The following is a 13761-nucleotide window of genomic DNA, read 5'->3' as shown; positions in this document are numbered from 1 at the left end:
TTTCTAAAATCCTCAGTGAACAAGGCTCAGTGGGGTGGAGAGGCAGGCACTGGCAGTCCTGCCCAGGGACCAGGAGAGGGAAGGCAGACTCAGCTCAGCCAGAGGAGGGAGCTTGCTTGGCCTTGTCTGAAGGCTCAGCCCAGAAAAGCAAGTGCAGGCTGAGCCAGTCCCTGCGGTCTGGGCTCTCAGGGAGTGGGTTCTGTGTGGTGTCTTCACCTGGCTCGTGGCCCTCAGCCTCCAGTAAAGGAGAAGTTGCAAATCTCCTACGAGTCCCCTCCAGCCCAGGCCTGCAGAGGGAGCCCCCTTCTCTGCCAGAGGCAGGAGCCAGGCTGTGGCCCTTGCACACAGCTTCTCTCTAAGGAACTTTCTTTGGTTTCCTGCTACTTTAAACTGTTTTTTTTTTTTTTTTTTTTTGGCTATGCCCACAGCATGTGGAAGTGCCGGGCCAGGGTTCGAACCTATGCCACAGCAGCAACCTGAGCTGATGCATCGATAACACCCAATCCTTAATCCACTGCACCACAAGGGAACTCCCCAGTCAAACTATTTAACACATGTTGAAATGAAGGTTCAAAATACAGAATAAATGTTAAGTCAATTACATTTATTATAGTTACTAATTACTATTGTAATTAGGTGTGTATTTACCTAGAGCTGGCCCAAATTCTGGGACTTGTGCTCCTCCCCAGGCAGCTTGGGAAGCTTGTAGGCAGTAGCTGGCTTCAGACTGAAGTTTTCCGTGAGTGATGGAGAATACTTGCCAATTCAGATCTGTTTTTTCCTTGTTGCTTAGCATTCTGAAATAATAGAATGAGGAGAAATGCCTGGTGTTATCATCCGTTAGGGGAAGTTTCATCTTCTTCTCCCATTGGTGCTTCGGGAATTTAATTACATCCGCCAGTTAGCTGGTGCCAGGCCCAAGCATGGCCAGCTTCCCCTCGTGGCAGAGCTGCCTTCACCTCTGAGCATCAGACCACTAAGAGGGGGTGCCTCTGGTGGGAGAAAGGGAGGAAGTGGAGCCTGGTCTGTGTTCCCTGAGGACCGACAGGTGAATAGCACATGCTTCTTGCTCTCAAATTGTCTTAGTTTGGAAGGGGAGATAGGTGTCTTGAGGAGCCATAGAAACAGAACTTTGAAGGTGATGATAAAGTCAGCGCCACGTGTGGCAGGAGCCGAGGGAGGCAGCCAGCACTGTGGGCCCTGGAGGGAGTGGTGTCGGGAAAGGCTTCCTTGGGTTGGTGCATTTGGCTAATGGGTGAGATTTGAAAGTACGGATGGAGATGAGCATCCATTCGGAGGAAACAGAAAGCAGGCAAAGCTTCCTGTGTCTAGGGAGTAGGCAGGGGCTTGCCGGAGAGCCTGGAGAGAGGTGCAGCTGGGAAGGGGCTCTCTGGGAGGACTTGGACGGTGAGCCGACGCACGGACGGTTTGAGAGCAGGGGAGTGACGCCCTGAATTGCATGAACGCACCTGCCCTCTCTGGACAAGATGGGTTGAGGAAGAGGCAGCCAGAGGTAGGCAGCTTTGGAAATCCAGATGAGAGGTGGTGAGAGGGTCTGAACTGCGGTGGGATCGCTGTTTGGTCAGAGGTTGGGACCTTCGTGGAGCCTGGATGGCGTGACAGAAAGAGCACCATCTGTCATCGGGAATTAGGTTCAAGTCTCAGTTTTTTGGTCCCAAGCAGGGAAGGTAGGATCTTGCGGCTTCCTCTGGACCAACCCAGCTCCCTAAGTGGTGGCTTAAAAAAATCCCCAAAACAAAAAACCTGTTGTTTAAAAAAATTCAAAGATACGCAGATGTAGATACACAGCATAACGAATCTCCTTCCTCCCCACCAGCTTCCACAGTGACTGCTGGCGGTTATATATTTTTAGAGGTGGTTTTCGGGATGAAGCTTTTGGAAGCACTCAAGCTGAGGTTGCATTGAAGCATTCCTCTGAGTCTGTCTACCATCAGGTCAAGGCAGTGCAATGACTCCGTGTCTATTTGTTTCCCCCGGGGGAAGTTTGTGTGTCCTGTGCGCCTGTCCCCTGCTGTGAGAAGGGCGTGTTTGGGGCTGAGCTCTTGAGGTGGGGTCAGGTCCCTCTGCCATGGGAGCAGGTGGGAGCTGGCGAGGAGGGGCCTGGGAGGCCACCTGCTGGGTCAGACATCCTTGGCATCCATTCACCTGAGTGCCTGTGGCTCGGGGCCTGACTCGTGCTCACCGGACAGATGAGGCTGGTCTGCAGACCCCAAGGCATTCATTTGCTTTGGCAGCTTGGTCCAGTGGCCACAGCTTGGTCCAGTGGTGGGCGGCCCCCCGCCCCCACCCCCAGATGCCTTCCTGGGGAAGCAGGTGGCGGGGGGACCAGGCTCCCAGACAGGGGGAGCCACGTGGATGAGGGGTCCCCCCAGGCTGCCGTGGGGCCTCTTTGCTGGTGATCACTCACTCAGAGACAGCATGTTGGTCACACGTGTGCCACACAGACCGGCTCTGACCAGTCTTTCCGTGGGCACTGTTGCTTCATCCTGTGCTGAGAGCGACCCAGCTTGGCGCGGCCTGTGGTAATTGTGCCACTGAAGTGCCCGCTGGGCTTGGCATCAACTGAAAAATAAGACGAGGAGTCAGACAAGTGGAGACCAAGATATCAGGCCCAGGGCTACTAAGGGTGTTTAGAGACTGCGGCCAGGAGGGTCCCCAAGCACCCCTTTGCCTCTCGGGGACCCAGCTGAGGCAGGCCTCCTCGTGGGGCAGCCCCCCGCCCCAGGTGGCCCTGGAAGCAGAGGGAAGGAAGGGGCTGGGCCGCACGGCTCCGTTGTCTCTCTCATCCCCGCCGTGAGGAAGTCCAGGCAAGAGACCGTGCGTCCCCTGCCCTGGGCGTCCCCACGGGCACACGACACAGACCCAAGGAGCCTTGAGCGGGTGCGGTGGGTCTCGGGAGGGCCTCTTGCACGGGTAGGAGTGGAAAGGCTGTCGCAGAAGGAGAAACATCTGGGCCTTGAGAAATGAGTTCGGATGGACAGAGACTGGAGGGACAGCATGAAAAAGGCTCAGCCCAGTGAGGACGCCCTGCCTGGCGGGAGGGGCAGGAGCTCAGGAGGCCGCGGTTGCGGCCGGAGTGCTGCAGGGGGTTAAGAACAGGACTCGGAGTCAGACTGCCTGGGGTCGGAGCCCATCTCTGCTGTTTCCTGGATGTGCGATTTGACCAAGGGGCTTGACCTCTCGAAGCTTTGGTTCCCTTGTCTGTAAAATTTAGAAAATAGCGGTTAGGACTGTTGGCATGTGGGGCACCTGTAAATGCTGGCCTCATGGCAGCTGTTGCCATTCCTGTCCCGTGTCCAGGAGAATCGGGATCAGCCTTGGGTGCCAGACCTCTGAGCTGGGACTGCGGGGGGAGAGACCAGGTGCAGAGCCCCCGCCCAGGGCCTGCTTCTGAGCACCCGGGCGCAGGCTGGGCCGGCAGGAACGGGAGACGGAGGAGCCCATGCCTGCACAGCGATGCACAGGGACCTGGCCGCTGTTGGAAGGCGAGGGAGGGACCAGGGCAGAGTCCCGGGAGGGCAGGGTGCACTGTTCCGGGAGGCTGGGAGCTGCCAGGCTAGGGCAGGACTGTGCTGAGAGTTTCTGATCCTGCCGAGTCTCAGGGGCTGCTGTGGTGTAGCCAGAAAGCTGATGGGCGTCTGGGTGTTCGGGTGCGGGGCTGGCAGGGGCCGTCTGGTGTTACGAGCATGGACGTGGAGACGAAGTCTGGGTTCTCCAGGGAGAGACTGGAAAGGAGCGCCAGGCAGCCCCGGGCAGCGAGCGGAGCTGGGACGCAGGACGTTCCGTGATGGAGGGACCCAGAGAGCACTTGTCCCAAGTGCCCGAGGAGGAGGGTCAGGGGTGTGCCAAGGAAAGCGACCCTGGACGACACTGACTGGCCACTGGGCTCACTTCACCTTTGCAACCACCTCTGCGGAAGTACTTTTATTATTCTTATCTCACCTTCTAGAAGAGGAAGCTGCGGCCCCCCGGGAGCGTGCTACCCGGGACACAGTACGGAGCCAGGGTCAGGAAGGCGGGTTGTAACCCAGGCACTCTTCAGCTTGTGCTTTAACCCACCCTACACCCTCTGCCTCTCAAGGAAGCGAGAGCTGAAACAGCTCAGCAGATGCTGGGGCTCCTCGGGCTCAGCAGGGGGACCCTCATCCAGGAGGGTGTCCGAGGGGACGGGGCCGGGGGGCAAGCCCGGGGCAGCGAAGCAGAGGAGGAGCCGGGGGATCCGGGGCCGAGGAGGCGTCTTGGGGAGCAGAGGCTTTGATTGATGTTTGTGCGGGTTGAGAGGACCGAGCAGAAGGGGGGGGATGTGGACTCAGCCTAGAGAGGGACCCACTGTGGGGTTGGACCTCAGCAATGATAGATGAGGGATCAGAGGGCAGGGGCGGGGAGGTGGTGGTTTGAGGGGAGAGAGAGGATGGAGGGATTGTGTTTCTCATCAGAGAAAGAGGCAGGGCCGGTGTTTGCTGAGGGGCATCCGAGAGGAGGAAGACACCTGCTCCCCAGCTCCCTCTGCCTCTTGGTCACCACTCGCCCTGACTCTTCCTGCCTGGGAGGCAAGTGGTGACCAGAGGGGCAGAGGGAGCAGGAGGGAGGGTTCCCTGCGAGCTGGGGGGCTGGTAGGAGAAGGTGGGTGGAGTTTCAGGAGACATCCCAAAGCTGGTGGCTGACGGGGTCTGCAGTGGAGAAGCTGCGTTCTCCCTGCCCAGAGTGAGGGGCTGGGGAAAGGGAAGCTGAGTCAGGGTCGGGGAGGGTGTTGGAAGGTCCCGAGGTGGGTGGGGGGACAGGCTGCCGCAGCCTGGCTCTACTTGGTAAGGCCCTGGAAACTCCGCTGAGAAGCATCCCTTCAGGCATGTCCTTGTTTGCTTCCGCATTATTGCTGGAGGGAAGGGGCAGCTTCACCCCCAGAAAGGCCAGGTTCTAGGGCTGAGACGCTGCGAGAGCGCAGTTCTTCACAAGCTGGTCCCAGCCTCCTTTGGTGTCCCCCCCGCCCCCACCGTTCTCTGGCCACACAGAGTTGTATGCGCTCCCCCGCAGCTCCCCACGCCGGGGGGTGGACACTTTATGCTCCTTGCACTGCCTTTGTGTCAATGGCTGCTGCCCACCTGGAGAAATCTCTCTTCCTCCGTGAAGCCTTCTAGGATTGCCCACACTGCCCCGGTCCGGTCCCCCTTCTCCTCCCCCCGCTGAGCCTCCCTCTCCCGGTGCCCCTCCCGCTGGGCTGCACCGTCCCCCTGCCTGCGCCTCCTCCTCCCTGGCAGTCCCCAGACACCCACGAGTTTCCCTTGGATGTTTGTCGACTTGGACAAGTGCAGGACGGGATGGACCTTATTGCCCAGAAGGTGCTTTGGGGAAATGGTTGCTCTTTGAAGCTCCTCTTGTTTTGAAACTACCTCCCACGTGATGTTTTCCAAGCTCCCTGCCCGCGGAGCTCGTGACATCGGAGAACCGCCGTCCGCGGTTCATTGCCACCTGAACTTAATTTTCCAGATGCTGGGGATTTCAGGGAAATGATGTTTACTGTCCCATCAAGGAACACTGTGGCTGCTTTAAAATTTGGCGATTAAGTTATGAATTTCTGAAGCCTAAGTTGGCAAAAGCCAAGGCTTGCTGGCTTTTGGCGCCCGGATCCCAGACAGAGGCCCAATTCTGCACGCAGCTTCCCAGTCTAATTGACATGGATGGGAGATGAAAGGGTTTGGCCCTTGGTAGATAAATAACATAGTTTAAATTCATTGTTTTCCATCATAGCATCTACCACAGAGTGTTACAGATGATTGAGGGGCAAGTAGTGTTTATTAAATAGATTAAACCAATCTAGGAGTTCCCATCGCGGCTCAGTGGTAACGAACCCAGCTAGTATCTATGAGATTGCGGTTCGATCTCTGGCCTCGGGCAGTGGGTTAAGGATCTGGCATTGCCATGAGCTGCGGTGTAGATCATAGATGTGGCTCGAATCCCGTATGCTGTGGCTATGGTGTAGGCCGGCAGCTACAGCTCTGATTTGACCCCTAGCCTGGGAACCTCGGCAGGCCTTGGGTGCAACCCTACAAAGTGGAAAAAAAAAAAAAAAAAAAAAAAAGAAATTATATATTGACTTCTGTGGGTCATGCATTTTTTTTTTCTTTTTTTCTTTTTTGCCTGCCCCTCAGCATGTGGCGCTCTCAGCCAGGGATCAGATCTGAGCCACAGCAGCTGTGGGAACACCAGATCCTTAATCCACTGTGCCAGGGATCGAACCCATGTCCCAGCATGCCAGAGACGCTACTGATCCTGTTGGGCCACAGCGGGAACTCCACATTTTTATTTACTTATTGTTTTTTTCCTTTTTGGGGGGCTGGTCTCGTGGCCTAAGGGAGTTCCCAGGCTAGGGGTTGACTCAGAGCTGTAGCTGCCGGCCTACACCACAGCCACAGCAATGCCAGGTCCTTAACCCACCGAGCAGGGCCAGGGATTGAACCCACATCCCCCTGGGTACTAGTTGGGTTCGTGACCGCTGAGCCACAGCGGGAGCTCCCAAGATGTGTTTATCTTTAGCACGGAGTCGAGGCTGGTGAGACTCTGCCCCAGACACCATCGGCCCCCATCTCACTCATCCAAGACCACAGGTTCCTGCCTCGGCCCCCAGCCCCTCCTTGCTGGTGTCCGTGCGTCCTTTGTCTTCTGAGATCTACACAAATCATTCCTCAGACCTTTTTTTTGGTCTTGTTTTTACTTTTTATGGCCGTACCCATGACGTGTGGAAGTTCCTGGGCTGGGGCCTACACCAGCCACAGCCACAGCCACAGCCACAGCTCTGGTTCGGTCCCCTAGCCTGGGAACTCCCACATGCATCTGCGGTCACACCGCAACTTGCGGCAACACGGGATCCCTAACCCACTGAACGGGGCCAGGGGTTGAATGTGGATCCTCAGAGAGACAGCTTCGGGCTCTCAACCTGCTGAGCCACAGCGGGAACTCCTGGGCGGGCCTATTTTAAGGCCCATGGCCTTGGTCACTGAGATTGTCGTGGCCTCTTTACCCCAGTCATAACGCCTGGAAGTGGGGAAAAGGAGCAGCCCCGGGCAGAATGTCGGGAGCAGAAAGGGCGAGGTGAGAAGGTGAAACAGGTGCTGAGATGTCGGAAGCAGAGGCTGTCCACGTCCCTTCAGCCGAGAGGGTCCCGTGCTCTGGGCGTGAGCGGCAGCCTCTCACTCCCTCACCCAGACCCGGGCTCCTCCTTGGGGTCAGATGCGCGGTGTCTCAGGGGCACACCTTTGGGGTGCGTTCCTCTGAAGAGAAGGAGGGGGCAGCTGGGCGGGGAGCAGGCCAGCTCACGGTGCCTGGAGGCGCGCTGGTGCCCAGGGCTGTTGGCGGCACTCTTTCGGGGAGGGGTTCAGCCCCGGGACTGTGTGCCCAGTATGTGTTGCTGGAAGAGCTGTTGGGGAGCCCAGTTTAAAGCGCTCTGGTTTGGTGACAAGGGTGCGTTCCTCTTGGGTAAGTGCCCGTGTGGAAGCCTCTGGCTTTGGCCCTGCCAAGGCGGCTGCCAGGGGAGCAGTGGTGTGTGACGGGCGCGGGCCGGGCTCTGAACGGCAGGGCCAGGAAGCAAAAGGACTCCTTCCAGTGGGTTCAGCAGAGCCGGGCTCCAGCGTAGACGTCCTCAGGGATCCTCTGGAACTCGCCTGGCGGGGAGTGGCTGGGAGTGCCCAGGGCACACAGCTCAGCCACCTGGTACGGCGAGACAAAGACGCTAAGCAAGAAATACTGCATTCGTCCCCTGTCGCCAGTGGGCACCGCCAGCCTGCACCTGGGCTCAGGGCTCTTGGGCGATTCTGATGGATATCGGCCCCGCTGGACCCTGCTGCACGGGCAGACTCGTCCACGGAGCCTGATCGGGGTTGGTTAGTGGGAATGAGGAACCTTCCGTGGGAAAAACCGTCCTGAAGCCAGAAGCCTTAAACAAATGCTCGTTATGCAGAGTTCCTGATCCCGTGATTAGGCAGGGACAAGTTAAACATGCTTGTTCACCTTAAATGGCTTTCTTTGATTTTCTCCCGTGCAGTTTTTCTCAGGCCATTTAAGCTTCTCTTCATTGACGAAGAAATCAAGTCTCCAGCTTGTCACTGCTGTTTAGACTCACAGACCACAGCTTTCTCAGCCTCCGGTCCTGCCCACCCCCCGCTCTGACTCCCCCACGTCATGCCAGGTCGTCTCTCTGTGTCTGCCTCTGCTGTCCTGATGGAAGCTTAACGCCTGTGGCCTTGTCCTTTGGTCCCGGCACAGCGTGGGTGTCCGTGGGCCCTGCGTGGCCCTGAGGACAGGTGTGCTGCTTTTCTAAGCATGCCAGGCCCATCCCCGTGGGGACACAGACCTCAGGGCTGGACGGGACCTCAGTCAGGTCTCAGGGCCCCACGTGCAGACGTGCCTGCTGCCCCGGGAGCCTCTCGGCTTCCACTTAAGGCCAGTCACCTCTTTTTTTCTTCTAGAACGGGACTGTCTTTCCTGTCCCTGTCCCCGTGTATTTGGAAGCAGGTAACTCGTCTCACTAACCCCAGAGGGAGAGGACTTTTGCCCCAGTCAGCTTCCAGTTGCCGCCTGAGGCAGGTGCGTGGTTGTGCTCATCCTTCCACGTACAAGAGCTGACCACCTGCTCTGTGCCAGGTCCTGGGCCGAGCTCTGGGATCAGAGACACAGCCCTGCCCACGAGGAGCTGCCACTCAGACAAAGGAGTCCCACACATAGAGTGGCCCGAGCTCTAGAAAGTTCCAGGGGCTGTGAGGGCATGTCGTGAGCATGGCGAGGGGACCGAGTCTGGGCGGCCGCTTGGATCTGGGGGAAGGAGAGTTTGCCTGGGCTCGTGAGGCTGGACCTGGGCCTTGGAGGAGGAGAGGCGCTGGAGCCGGGGGACAGGGGTCTGGGCCTGAAAGGCTGCCTCCTGAGGGGGCCTTAGAGTGAAGGCAGTGGGGAAATGGTGGCTTGGCACATGTGTCTAATGATTGGTGCTCTGGGAGGGGACCAGGTGTGACATTAGAACGACTGCGGCTTCCACCTCCCACCTGGTCACGGGCAGACGTCGGCACGTGCGTTATCTCATGGAGTCCCCGCACCCCGCAGTGTGTATATTTTCGCCTGCATTTTATAAAAGCGGAGCTGAGCTCAGCCGTGTGTAGGGACTTGTCCAGAGGTGATGGCAGACGTGGGTCCAAATGGAAGACTGGCTGCAGCGCGCGCGCTCGTGACTGTCTCCCGGCACCTCCACGTCCTCTCTGGGTCGTTTCCTGGGGTAGGAAGCACGTGGAGGGTTGTGCAAGCTCTGGGTGCTCTGGTGAGCTTTGAGAACGAGGCCCACGCTCCTGGAGGATGAGGGAGCGCGGGGTGAGGCTGCAGGCGGGGCACCGGCCGGGAAACCATTGCCGTCATTCTGATGGGAGATGACACGGCCTGAAGCTGGGCAGGTGAAGATGAGGTGACACCTTCTGAGAGGGGGGGCGGGAGACTTTACTGGGCATGGTGACCAACTGGATGCATGTGGGTGAGAGACAGGAAGGCCGGGGATGACCCAGGTCTCTAACTTGGCCACCATGGTGGCATCACTGCACTGGCTGGAGAGCATTCGGGGAGGGCCATGGGGGGGGAGGCGCTGAATGTGAGGACCTGGACGGGGGCGGGGCCACCTGTTGCCACCCTCCTCCAAGGCCCCCACTGTCTCCCAGGCTTTAGTTCCCACTGACAACTCATGGTTTTATTTTATCAGTACCTCTTTAAACGTTTCTGCAGGGCTTACAGAGGGGGCTGCTCTTCGGGGCCCAGTCACAGGGAAGCCTTGCAGGGGAGGTGGCCTGGCCATGCACAGCTGCTCTCATCCTCCCTGCAAGGTCAAAGAGGCGAGGAGGTGACATTTAGGTGAGCAGGTCAAGCAGAGTTTCCTGGAAGAATTGGCTGGAAGGGAAGATGGGACATTAGCAGGGAAGCTTGGGAATAAAAGCAGGAAAGCATCTGGTTCAGGCAATTAACCAGCACAGAGAATCCGGCCACCGAGGCCCAGACAGTTGGTGGGGAGGGCAGAGGCCTGCCATGGTGTGCGCTGGAGGCTGAAGCTGCAACAGAGGGGCCAAGTCGGTGTGGAAGGAGCCCGATTCTACCCTGGCTGGTGGTTGAGCCCTGGAGACTTTCTAAGCACAAAGAGTGTCTGCCTGGGAGCTGGGTTTGCATTCTGTCAGGGGGTTCAGCTTTGGTCAGTCTCAGAATCACTGCAGAGCTAGGTCTGCATGCAAAGACCAGGCCTTCTTAGATGAGGTTGGGCTCCTTCTCTCTCTCTCTCTTTTTTTTTTTTTTTTTTTTTTTTTAAGCTTTTTGGGGCTGTAAGTGCAGCATATGGAAGTTCCCAGGCTAAGGGTAGAATCACAGCTGCAGCCACCGGCCTACACCACAGCCACAGCAATGCCAGATCTGAGCTGTGTCTGCAACCTACACCACAGCTCACGACAGAGCTGGATCCATAACCCACTGAACGGGGCCAGGCATGGAACCTGTAACCTCTTGGACCCAGTCGGGTTTGTTTCCGCTGTGCTACCTCTGAGGTCAGGCTTCTTGCTCCCTTAGCTTTCCAGGTGATTCTGACAAAGGCCAAGGTTTGGTGAGGGTTCAGGGCAGGGTGACTGGAGAGGGGCCGGGAAACCAGTCCGGCTGTTGCAGCCCAGGATGAGGATGTGCAGGGGCGGGCGGGGCTGTGGAGCAGGTGCGCCGCCCCCAGCGAGCCCTGGCAGAGGAGACGGCCTCCCTCGGTCTGACTCAGCGGCACTTGGGGGCCTCCGCCCTGAACCTTCCTGTGGTTTCCAGGGCTTGCGCTCCGTCTCAGCTCTCCGCTGCCTCCTCCGTGGGTTCTCCTCTCTGACAGCGGCACGCAGCACAGTGGACGGTTGCAGAGGGTCCCGGGGCCTCTGTTTTTGGGTCTTACACGACGTCTTAAGTGACTTCATGCTGTTTGACATACCACCTTCTGCAGCCGGCTCCCGTGTCATCTCTCGCCCAGCGTGCCCTCTGAATATGACTCATGTTTCCAGATGCCTGCTCAGCCTGTTGTGCTGGGTGTCCTTGGGCATCTTAAACGGAGTATCTCCAGAACCAATCTGTTTTCATCCACCCCCTGCAGCTCTCCTCATCTCCCAGCGGCTCCGGGCCTCGCTGTCGGGTTTTAACCCCCTCTCATGCCCCCGCCCAGTCCATCCGTAGCATTTACTGGCTCTGCCCTCCGTGTATGTAAGGCTTAGACCGTCAGCCACCGTCATCCCGGTCTAGGCTGCCTTCAGCTCCTGCCTGGTTGTCTTGTGTTTGCTGCCGCCCTCCCACCCCTGGTCCAAGCAGCAGCCAAAGTGATCCTCTTATGAAGGTAAGTTAGGGCCCCCTGTGCTCAAACCCTTCACTGGGCGAGGGATGGGGGGCACAGGGGGGTGAGGGCGTGCAGCTCAGGTGCCGTACTTGCTGCTTTGCTGGGCTCTGAAGCGGGAGAAGAGTTCCTAAGTGGCACACACAGCTTAAGTGAGGTAGCATTGAGTGAACTCTTCTTTAAATCTTTTTGTTTTTATTTATATTTATTTTTAAAATTTTTATTTATTTATTTGCGTTTTAGGGCCACCCCTGCAGCATATGGAGGTTCCCAGGCTAGGGGTCCAATCGGAGCTACAGCTGCTGGCCTACACCACAGCCCTGGCAACGCTGGATCCTTAACCCCCTGAGCGAGGCCGGGGATCGAACCTGCGTCCTCATGGATACTAGTCTGATTTCCGCTGCGCCACAACGGGAACGGCCTTTGGTTTTATTTTGTCACTACTGTATATCTGCACAAGCAGGAGTCAGATAATTGCATGCGATGTGTTAAAATAACGTCTCCCTAGCCCCCAGCCCCTCAGATGCCTCCACTTCAAACTCTTTTAGTATTTAATCCATCTCACTGAAAGTAGGCGTTTTCCGCCACTTTATTTTTTTTCAGTTTCAATATCTAGTGACTCCTGGGTTCCCAGCCCAGAAGCTGAGGAATCAGCTCTCTTTCCAGTCCTGTTTCCGCGCCTCACGAGTGCTCCCCCGCTCCCCGACCCCCAATCCCGCCAGTGCAATGTCTTAAATCCGTGTGTATGGGATTCTTCATTGCAAGGTCCATGATTATTTTACCGTTTTGGTTTCCTTGGAGTTCTTTTGCCATTTGCTTGTTTGCTATTTTCTCATCGAGTTAAATAGATCCTTCATCATTATATACACCTCTTACGATGTTCAGATGCATCAGGTGGTCTGTTAGTTCCCTGTTCCTGAAGAAGTCTCTCCCAGAGCTGCTGGATGCCCTCCAGCATGGACCGGCTGCCCCCTTTATGCTTTCTGCAGGGCTGTTGCCGAGGCGTCTCCCTTGAGTCCCATCACATTCTCCATGCCCTTGTGGGTTTATGTCTTTCAAAATAAATTCCCCTCCTGTTGTTTCAGTGGGTTGCTAAATTAGATGTTAGACTCCAATCTTCTGTAGTTATCTGAGGTCTGTCTTGACTTTTGCCCATAAAAACAATGAGATTAGTTTTATACGATTTTATAGCAATTGAAGCTCAGAGAGGTTAAATAACGTGTTTAGAGACCCACAGCTGTTATGCAGCAGAGCCCAGGTTTTACTCAAGAGTGCCTGTTCTTTCTTGTCCTTTAAGAAGGAAGTTGGTACTGCTCGGTATGGGCTGAGACTGAGATGTAGGCACTCCCGTCTGTTTTCTTTGCACATCTTCCTCCGTCTTTATTATTTTTAGTGCTGAAAATGGTTTCAAAACGCTCTACTATCCCAAAGAGAGATGTTTCCTGTATCCTTTTAAGAAAGAGGCAGTCTCCCCAGCTGAGGGGTAACAGCAGGTATTTCTCTCAATGACCATTTGCATAGCAAGCAGCTGTGCTTTATGGGCAGCTAGTAAATTGTGGGTGGGGGGCAGTCTTCAGTTTGCTGGGATGTGGTGTTACTTCTTTACCACCTGTTGGCCATCTGGGGCAGGAGAGGGCTGAGATGAGTCCAGGTTTGGTGGGTTCGTGGTTGAGGGGCCCTTCCTCAGGCTCTGCCTTCTATGCAGGGATGCCCCCCACCCGCCGGCTGCAGCTCTGAGGAGATCCTGGGGGTACCAGGGACCGCAGATCTGTTCCTGAGTCCTTCCTTCATCCAGAAGGCTCCAAACCTGCCCCAAACATTTGCCTCCCTAACCCACTTTACCGAGAGAGAAGTCGTTTCTCTCTCTCTCTCTTTTTTTTTTTTTTTGGTCTTTTTGCCTTTTTTCTAGGTCCGCTCCCGCGGCATGTGGAGGTTCCCAGGCTAGGGGTCCAATCAGAGCTGTAGCCGCCGGCCTACGCCAGAGCCACAGCAACGCGGGATCCGAGCCGCATCTGTGGCCTACACCACAGTTCACGGCAACGCCGGATCGTTAACCCACTGAGCAAGGCCAGGGACTGAACCCGCAACCTCGTGGTTCCTCGTCGGATTCATTAACCACTGCGCCACGATGGGAACTCCCCAGAGAAGTTGTTTCTAAAATGCGACGGGAGCCTGCACTTCAGCACGGGTGGGACAAGGTAAGATTTACTTGCCCAAGGCTTAGTCCGTGATTCCCGCTGCTTCTGATTCCCCTTTGCTGGGCACGGACCTGGTCAGTGCGGTCCCTCTGCAGAGTGCGTGCGCAGGTGGCGGGGCCACTGACTGTGGCTCACTTTCTCTGCTTCATCCAGGCCCACACCCTGTTCCACCTGGAGGTGCCA

General features: G+C 56.7%; 1 protein-coding gene across 21 annotated transcripts in view; it reads left to right on the top strand.

The window, feature by feature from the left end:
* Window positions 1-13761, top strand: part of PPFIBP2 (PPFIA binding protein 2) — a 153290-nt gene that overhangs the window by 14922 nt on the left and 124607 nt on the right. For 3 of the 21 annotated variants that reach the window (XM_084974833.1, XM_084974827.1, XM_084974846.1), the window contains exon 1: window positions 10813-11383. The exons of the other annotated variants lie outside the window; for them this stretch is intronic. The gene's annotated coding sequence lies outside the window, so the exon portion shown is untranslated. Of the gene's footprint in view, window positions 1-10812; window positions 11384-13761 lie in introns of those variants that run through there. 21 annotated transcript variants of the gene reach the window in all.

This window comes from Sus scrofa, chromosome 9 (assembly GCF_054392235.1).
Source record: "Sus scrofa isolate SSC_HxYL_T2T_F1_AM1 chromosome 9, Sscrofa_HxYL_maternal_Yorkshire_Landrace_v2.0, whole genome shotgun sequence".
Classification (NCBI taxonomy): domain Eukaryota; kingdom Metazoa; phylum Chordata; class Mammalia; order Artiodactyla; family Suidae; genus Sus; species Sus scrofa.
This window is presented reverse-complemented; position numbering and strand designations above follow the sequence as displayed.